The following is a 10,600-nucleotide window of genomic DNA, read 5'->3' on the forward strand; positions in this document are numbered from 1 at the left end:
GATAAATATATATTTATCTTTTGCTGTCTTTAAATGAAAATCGTTTGCTTACTAAAAAGATAAATTTTCTGAAATGGGGATTCCCCGAACAGCTCCGATTGCAAACGGCTTAAGCATTGTTTAACAATAGTTGAATACGCGATAAAGATAAAGCGTATCTTTTGCTCAGATTAACATTTGATATCATTGAATATTTCTGTCACACAGTTAACTGATTTATAACTTTCACTTAACAATATTTAAATCTAACATGTAAAAATAAATATTTGTTTGTTCGTATTTTATGCGCTGCCGTACCATTCATCGAATGGCGATAAAACGTTGCCAACTTATTGTTTGAAATTTAAAAAATCCATGTTTTTTACATAGCCAGTTGCATGTTGTTATGCTCTTGAATCAGAGAGACAAGAAATTTATTTGTTTTTGCTGAAGACAGAAAAAGAAAAAACATTGTCTACCCTAAAGTATATTTGAATAATAAAGTAAAAAAAAAAATTAGGATAAATATTATTTATGATTTTCCTTTATATATCATTCAGTTTTAATAATATTCTTTCTATCATTCCTAATTAAACAAGATAGCTATTTCAAATTCCAAACGATATTTTCAAAATTATTTCTTCTGCGGCAGCAACGCACCGGATACCAGATAGTAAAAATAAAATGAAGCATTCGTATTTTGGAGAAAGTAGAATTCTTATATATTTATTTTGCTGTGCACTGTTTGCAAAAAGTGTCATTATTTAAATTAAAAATCAAATATACAATATATAAATGGAGGAAGCTAGTCGCTTGTTTCTAGTCTAAACAAGTGTAAGCAACATGAGCCATGTAACTTGTGAGAAATCTGGCCTTTTTTGGCGCCATATCGCAAATCTTGGCATACTCAAAAACTGCCGCGCAACATTTTGCTTCCCGGCATTGGGTCCGGTCGGTTTTCATTTCCGGTTAACATTTCCTAAATAATTTATATATATATATATATATATATATATATATATATATATATATATATATATATATATATATATATATATATATTCATTCTTTGAAAACTAATCAAACTGGTTTCGAAAATAATGTTTTCTTTTTTACATCAGTAGCCGAGATTGTTGATTTAACTTTGTTGACTTTTTTACTTTGTTTTTGTGCATTAATTAAAAGTGAGTATTTTTCTTCTTTAAGTAAACATTTTATTTCTTTTCTTTACCTGAAAACATTTTTTTAATTTTGCATTACATGTTCAAATACTTTTATCATTATCTCATACAGATAAAAAAAAAAAACTTTTTATAATAAAAGCAGCTATAAAAAGGACCCAAGTCTTTTTTTTTTTCTTGAATATTCTGAATAATATTTATTTTTGCATAAAAAATGAAAAAGACATTAATTAAAACTGTTAAATTATTTTGAAATAATTTAGAAAGAAAAAATAAAACACTAGCTCAGTATCAAACCCATATCCTGATCGCTACGTCAGTCCCCTAACCACTACACTACTCGAGCTCTCGTTCAGATAACACATTATTAGTATATAAGCTAATTTGAAAGTTTTTTACGTTTTAGTTTCATTGTTTCATTCACAATGATGATGAGTTATGTTTTAGTTTCCCTATTTCATTCACAATGATGATTTAATATCTTTCACAGTATAATACGATTCGAATATTTATGGTAAAAAAGAAACAACATATTGGAAATAATAAGGAACTTTATTTGTACTAAAATAAATACACAATTATTAATCGGTCAATAATGCTCATGTAAACACTTGTATTGGCGAGAAAAAATCACGCTAAGCTTGCAGCCAGGCGCTTGCAACACATTCTAGATTAAAATAAAGCAAGTAACAAAATATAATGCAGTTACATCAGTTTAAATGAAGCTTAATAACAAATTAAATAATTTTAATACAATAACTAAACCAAACTATGAAATATTATTCAGTTTTAACACCAAAATCACAGAGTGATGGAGGTTACGAAATTTTAAATTGACTTAAAATGGATATAAACAGAATATGTTTATTGTTCATACCTGTGAAATGATACAGGACTATCCTTAGAAGCTTTTTCTTTGCATCCAATTGCACAGCAATAGTTAACCATGGCTTAAATAAGTTTTAAAATCCAACAGTTAAAAGAGAGAAAAAATCTGCCATTGAAATATAATGGGGAACGAAGAATGCGGTTACAATGAACACAAATTCTGTCCACAGGTCAGTGATTTTATCTTGCCCTACACCAAAGTAGGGTTGCACTCCCTCTATCAGTAAAATTCTTTAAAATTAATAAAAATGTCACCAAAAATATTTCAGATATAAATTTTCTCACTATTGAATTGCAACAGAGTAAATGTAAACTTTCTTATTCCGAAAATCTTCTGCATCTATTCTATTATTTATTAAATTTTGAAAAACTGATAGAAGTTGGAACTAAACGTGCGGGAAAATGAAAACTGTTGTCACTGAAAAGGTAAAATTTTAAACTGTGGTACAAATTATTTTTGATGCTATAAATTATTACTTTTATCATAACTTGTCCTGGAATTAATTCAGAAAAAGGGCCATTTTTCGGTTAATCTCGAATTAACTAAATATTTCATTAAATTTGCATTTTTGCTGAGATTATAGTTTCCTTTCTTATGCTCTAAATAAGTGTGGAAATTTTGGGTGCATTTGACCTAATCATATATTCCATATATCTTCCTATATGTGTATTCCAAATAGAAGGTTATATGGACTATGCATACATATATAGCAACGATTTCTTTAATTTATAATAAGATAAGATATATCAATAAAATTTTATAGCAATACATCTGTAAGTTTACTTCGATTAAAATTAGAATATCGTTTGCACAAAACAATTTTTCAATCTTGTCAAAAATAAATAAATAAACACTGTACCAAATGATATTTTTCGTTTTTCGTATTTTTTTTTTTTTTTTGTGGAACTATAAAGAATTTAATTAAACATTGCAAAAGGTAGTTATGAATCAAATAAAGATATCTTTAATATTTTCTTTCCATAGGAATGACAATAGATGAGACAGAATAATATTTTCTGTATGTGAAACAATATACTTCTATGATTAAGAGATTAACTATTTAATTAATCGTCATAAAAACCATTAAATTCTTCCTAACTTATTATGGTATTTATGTGCAAAATTTTAAGAAAATATGTTGAATAGTTTAAACATCTATAACATATAGGCTGTTTATGAATTATTTTTATATTTCTATTAGTAATATTCTATTATAAAAATACTATTCTACATTATATTATTAATTTCTATTATTAGAAATATAATTCTTATATTTCTCTTATTAATCTATTATTAATGATTATTCTTATAATTCTATGATTATTAATATTATAGAATATAATTTATATTATCATTATATTTGTATTATTATTTCAATCAATATATTTATTATATTATACTATTAATAAAAATATTAATAAATTATTACTATTTTTATTCTTATTATCTATTATTTTTATTATTAACCGCAAAAGCAAGTATAAGTTAAGGTTCAAATGTCCTGCGATAAAATTGATCATAACGCAACTTGATAAGGAATTGCGAAAGAAATGAATTTAGTCGCCAAAAGAAAATATAAACTGACTCACGACCTTTGACTTCTTGAAAAATGAAAGATGAGATACGGACAAGTGGACGTGACCATAACCGCGGGATCAACCAATTTGAATACCATGGTCTGCCATATTTGGCAATAACTCTCACTTACGAGAGCAAACTCTCGCCAAATTGACTTGTTTATCACCCAAATGCAGTCTCAAGTACCCGGGGTTTCCCATTTTTGATCTGCTTCAGGGATTATCTACAAAATAAAATAACAATAGAAGTGGATATCGAATGTTATGATAGATATATTGGGTAAATTTTCTCTATGAGGGAAACGTCCTTTATTGATTATCAGACATTAGATTCAACTCAGTGAACACTCAAAATATAGAAAATATAACATTTGGCATGAAAAGTAAAAATTTAAGTGTAATATAAATTAAAATAAATGAACATAAGTTATATAAATTAAAAAATAAATGAACATAAATTTTATAAACAGACTTTCATTTAATAATAAAGTTTTTCTTTTTCTTTGTTTTTCATTTTGTTGGCGCATGCGCGCTCCCAACCGGTCATGTGATCACGAGTGTAAACAAGAGGAAACCCAGAGAGACGCCGTCAGGATTTTGGCAATAACTGACGTGGGTAATCACTGTGCTAAAGTATGAATCGAAACCCACAATAACAAAATTTACTGTCATCTATATTAATGTTTTGTGTTGTCTTGTGTGATGTTGTCTTGTGTGATGAATCGAAACCCACAATAACAAAATTTACTGTCATCTATATTAATGTTTTGTGTTGTCTTGTGTGATGTCAATAAATAATTTAGAAAAAGGCAACACTGGCCCGTCTGTTGACGCCAGTAAGTCAGCAGAACGTTCCGCCTACTAAATTTGTAGCGCCACCAAGTGGTGAAATCATATAACCGGGAGAGTGTGTGTGTAAACCCCACTAGCGTCTCAATCGCAACGTCTATCCCTACGGGATGGGCGAATCCATCCCAAACCATACTTTCGACAGGTAGGGACGTTTGACCGAGATGGGCAGCAGGGATAAACGTTGTCTTTTAAATGTTGAGTTGTAGCTCAACGCTTATCCCGCATCAATTGAATCGTTTTCCGCTGGAGTGGAAGGATGCGTTTTCCAAGCAAGCTGTCGACATATTAGCTTAAAACATATTTTTCAGTGACCTTCATCTTATTCAATGGATATTTAATACAAATACCATTTATTTTACCAAAAGCAATATTTCAGACAATTCATTTTCAGGTGGCTTTTACTTGTTTTCTACTGTTTTTATTATTATTATTACTAATTCTGTTTTTATAGGGTTCTGAATTTCCTGATATTAATGAATCATGAAATCATTTAAAAGTACATTTGACCCGACGAATGTTTCCATTAATACATCATCTTCAAAACTGGTAATTTACTGATTTTGAAAAAAATTTAATTGTAATATAACATTCCTTTACAGAAAAATTTCTGAATAATATGGAAACATATTTTTCATTTACATCTAACATGTACTATTTCTGCAGTAAATAAAAAAGATATGCCTATTATATGATTGTATGGATATAATATCTTTATAGTCTGAGAAAAAAAATATTCTGCCAATGGTTATATTTGCCTTTACATTCCCAGAACAGTGTATATCTATTTTTTTTATAATTCCTAAACTTCACATTTCTATTTGTCTTAATATGTTACCATGAACTGAAAAAAAAAAAAAATGTATACTGCTATTTTTAAATTTAAAATATGACGTGAGAACATTTCAATTTTGTAATATAAACTAAAATTTGGATTTTTAAACCATAGATAGTCACAAAAGGCATTGACAAATTGAAGCATCTGAAATATATATACTTTAAATAGAATACGCTTCCTGATATAATCTTTCTGTAGAAGTATTTTCTATAATATGATTAGAATGTTGTTAATTCAGAATATAAACTCAAAAAGAATAAATTTGGAATGGATTTAGAATGTTTTCTGATATTTTGCATTTTCTGCAGTCCCAATTTAAAGATATAGCTGGCCAATTTTTTTTCTGAAATAAAAATTTCATTCCCAAAACTGTATTGTATTCTCATATAATAAAAACACAATTTAAGACATTATTTGGGAACTTCATAAGTTTTACATTTATTTTCCATTAGCCAGTTGCAGTTATATAGTTTCTAAAAATAATTATGCTTTGATAAATTCTTTTTAAAAAGAAAAAATCCAAGTAAAATATTGCACACATAGATTCATAGTGTCTCTTTTAGAATGTACTAAGTATTCAAAAATTGATTATTCAAAATCAATTGTAGTATTGGCAATTTGAATCTTGGAACGTTTTTTAACGATAAAATGCGACACATCACATGATTCGTGAGAAGATATACTAGTGTTTAAAATACTTAGGTAAATTTTTCCTTCTTGTCGCTTTCTTTACTTTATTGATCCTGAAACTGTAATTATGGTATCTATGTTTTTCAGTTGTAATATTTTTTTATATTATGCGTTGTTCTCATTCTTAATAAAGTTTACACATTTTGCGTAGCATTTTATATGTAGTTTGTGCATTTAATATGTGTCTATTCATTGCAAAACCCTCTTGATAATGTTAATTCCTTTCATTAAAATTTTACATTGTAATATATCAATTCAATAGACAAAAAAAAATTTTCATATTAGTATTTCAATTTAGTTACAGGCTAAATAATTTGCTGTTTTTATTATTTGATTTTTGAAAGTTATATAGTAAAATATTCTACATCCAAAGCATCTCCTATTATGCAATATCAATGTTTGTTGGACTAACTCGGTCAAATATTCATGTATAAATGTTTTTCATTGTTAGTCTTATAAATTATGAGAATTACCTATATAATTCAGTAAATAAATAACCAATTATAGTTATTTTTTTTAATCGCTAACCACTTACCAAAGACATTTTTGGCAGGCATTCAGCTAAGTGTAGCCTTCTGTAACCAATCTGTAAATATTTTTACTATATTCTTTAACACTGTAACATTTCTATATTTTAAGTGAATAAATATTTTTCCTATATCTATAGCACAATTATGAAAATTACATATATAATGCACAATGGTTCCAATGCTAATTGAGAGTATATTATCTGTTTATCAGCCATTCATATTTTGGTTTCCTTAATGATTTTGAAGCAAACCTAATGAAAACAAATATATTATTTTCTTAACTGCCTCACAAAAATGAGCTTTTATATAAATATTTGAAACAAGTTTTAATCAAATTACTTTCATTCTGTTTACTTTGGTTCCTTGTCTTTGTTTCTAGTGTCCATCCAACTTTATTTTGTGTTTATTATTTTTTTTATTGTAAAACAATAAAATAAATAATATAAAATTATAGAAATATATTTCTTCTCATAGAAAATAACATATTTTTATATAAATAATAATAAAAAAATGGAAATAACTATTTTCATTATATTATTTTAATTTGTATTAAGTTTTTTTTCTGCCACTTAAAGTCAAATAGCACAATAAGTTCTTCAAATGAAGAAATATATTTTATGCTTTTGAAAAATTCTTTGTTTCTAATAAAACTACAATGCTATATTTTTTAATAATTAGATACAATATACCAATGGAGAAACTAAATTGCATTTGAAATTTTAAAAAAATCTGCCTTGAAAAATTTAGATTCATTTGTATATTAAGTAAAAAAAGTATTTCATTTCTTATTCTATATTCAATAAAGATAATAAAAAAAAAGTTGTTTGCTATAGAAAGTTTATAAAATATTATTATTTAAATTTATTAAATTAAAAGTTTCTATAAAATATCTATTAACTATCATCAAATTTATTCAATTCTTGAGAGCTGAAGTTCTACAGATTCACTAGTTTTTAGCATAATTATAATATATAAACCAAAATACAGTTTGTAACATTTAACCAAATAACAGAATTGCAAGTCATCGTGCACAGAATTGTTGTCTGTAGTATTTATGTAAATATCTTTTTTTTTTATTGGTTAGATAATGCAGACAAACTCATTTATTGTATCACTTGCATATATATATATATATATATTTAGTATTATTATATTTATCTATTTTATTTTAATACATTATAAAGATAAAAACGGAATCATTTTTTAATCCACCACATACATAACTTGCTTCAACGAACGAATAATGAAACATTTAATTATAAAAAAAGTGGAACAAATATATTTATATACTAATAATAAAGTTGAATGTGTGTGTTTTGGTGCTCTACAAGCCAAATATTTGACCTACATGTATCAAATGTCACACATATGTAGAATGGTGGATGTGTGCACCTTGGATCGATTTTTTAGAAATTTTAAATAATATTTTAAGCTGAAATTTGCCGTTTTTCCATGATAATTTCTGAAAATATCACTGCACAAACATAAATTTTACATTGTTTGAAATTTTTTTAATTATATCAATTGAATTGTAGAACGAATATTTGCTTTTTTTAAAAATATCCCCCTCCCCACATTTAATGTTACATTATTACCCTGAAATCCAAATCGTTTTCATTTTTTCATCATGTAATTAATCGCATGGTTTTTGCCCATTATTGAAAGTCAAGTAAAGAAGTATTATATTTAATATCTGAGCAATTTATAAAACAAATAGAAAAAGTGAAGTTACAATACCTCAAATTTAGAAGATAGATGAAAGGGTTATTTACATTTTCAACAGTGCCATGATGTCAAGTAACAGTCTCAATCAGAAAAGTTAATGATCACAATACACATAGTAAATAAGAATATTTAAGTAAGTCAGTTAAAATCACAATTTTAATGCTAAACTATTTGATAAGACTCATTGATATGAAGTTATATCTAAACAATTTATCTAAAAACAAATACAACCAATGTTCCTGATGAACAAACTGGTCACCTGATGTGACAAGTATGAATATATATACTATGAAATGCATAACAGAATGATGGAACAGACTATAACAAATATGAAAACAATGTCATGTTTCAATATTGCATAGTATTCCCTTTCATAGTAATATTAATCCATTTTCTGTTTGTTACATTACACAATGTTTTCGTAATAAATATATATTGCATTTTTATTATATTTAACTTTATTACATACTAAACATTTTACCATTTGTGAGCAATGTCAGTTAGATTACATCTCAAAAAACAGTTTGCTTCTGTAGGCTCTTCTAAATTTAGCTTTTAGTTTTTCTTGTTGTGATTCAAGTGAACTTGCTAATTATTATTTAATTCTTTTTATCATGATTTCATATTTGGTAAGGATATCTTTGTATTTTATTTGATAAACAGTAAGATGAGAATCTCATTTTGTCATTGTTTTGTTATTAAAATAGTAGAAACTTTAGTAATGTGTAAACTTGCACTATCATTTCAATAAGATAAGCATTAAGATTTAGATGAGAAAAATTTTGACAAATCAAATAAAACCTTTCTCATCATAAGGATTATATATATTATAGCTATTTCTTTTTATGACTCTTATAATGAAACCAACCAAGATTTTTCAAATAAATTAATAAGTATTGCAATTATTCACAAAAGGAAGATAACACGATTACTTCATTCCCAAACACTGTAAATATGATTTTATGTCACAGAACAACAATCTGAAAAAAATTACCATGAACACATTTATTTACATTTTATAGCTGTATAAAGCTAACAATCTATACATTATATTTTTCCTCACTCTAAAAACTGCCTAGTTATGACATTAACTTATTAAAGTTTAGTCAAAAAATTGTGTAATACAGTGCTATATATTATTTATTTTCTTTAGTTTTTATTTCATGTTAATTTGTTTATATTATACTGTTAAACCAATAAGAATTTGATATTTGACTATATTTCTATTTTTCCAAATGTTATTGCTTAGTTCAAAATTAGCTTGTTATTTAATTGTAGAATTTTCAGGATATTATATTCATACTCCTAAACATGAAAAAAATAACTGCTGCATGATTTAGCAGGTAAAATTAATTCTTTCCTAACTATAATTTTTTTGCTCCAATTTTTACTTTTTTTAAATGAATTTTTAAAACTTCATTTTGCCATATTTCAAAAATTTTGTGTAATTAAACTACAGGGTGACCATAAAATAACTTTCCCCATTTGGAGGCATCTACGACTAAATATAATGAAGCCAAATTCCACTAACCCTCTTTAAAAAAGTTTTCACATGGAGACATTGGTGCTACTAGAAATAGAACATGTGACATGCTGAACATTCAGGCTTTCTATATTTGTATAATATATTAGTTCAATATCACTTCTTTTTCAGTTATTAACAGGAAAATTTAGTAGTTTCATTTTTTAAAAATAGAGATTTATTCCTTTCCTATATTCAGAATGTCAGTAACAGGCTGCAATATTGTGAATATTCTGAACATCTTTTAAAAGACCATTATATTAATCTTTCAAGAATATTTATATTTTGAAATATACTGAGGAAGCTGCAAGTATGAACATGAAACTCTATATAACATGATTTCTTAATAACTAGAAAAACAAACCTTAATTTAAAGAAAACCAGTATTAAAAAAAAAATTTATATCCTCCGAAATATTCGCAGGGAGTTACATTTTAATACTTTTATGTAATTGAATATAATCTTATACTTGTCATAAGAAAATTGAATTTAAATAGTCCTATGTTTAAAAAAAATCACTATAAAATACAATTCTTTGCAACTTTAAACTGCTAACAGACATTATTAAAATGTTATTTTTCAAATAATACTAATTGAACTAATAAAATAACTTCATCAAATGAAAATATTTTAAATATATTTACAATTGTGTCATTTATGTAGGACTAATTTGTTACAAAAGAACTTAAATTATCAATAAAACATGAATTGAAAATAGTTTTATTTCATGCATTAAAAAGGTTCATATTTTTATTGCTCATTTAATGAGATTTATCTGTTAAGTAATAAAACTCAATTTGTTTTATTTATTGAGAAGAGG

Source organism: Argiope bruennichi, chromosome 11, assembly GCF_947563725.1.
Source record: "Argiope bruennichi chromosome 11, qqArgBrue1.1, whole genome shotgun sequence".
Lineage (NCBI taxonomy): Eukaryota > Metazoa > Arthropoda > Arachnida > Araneae > Araneidae > Argiope > Argiope bruennichi.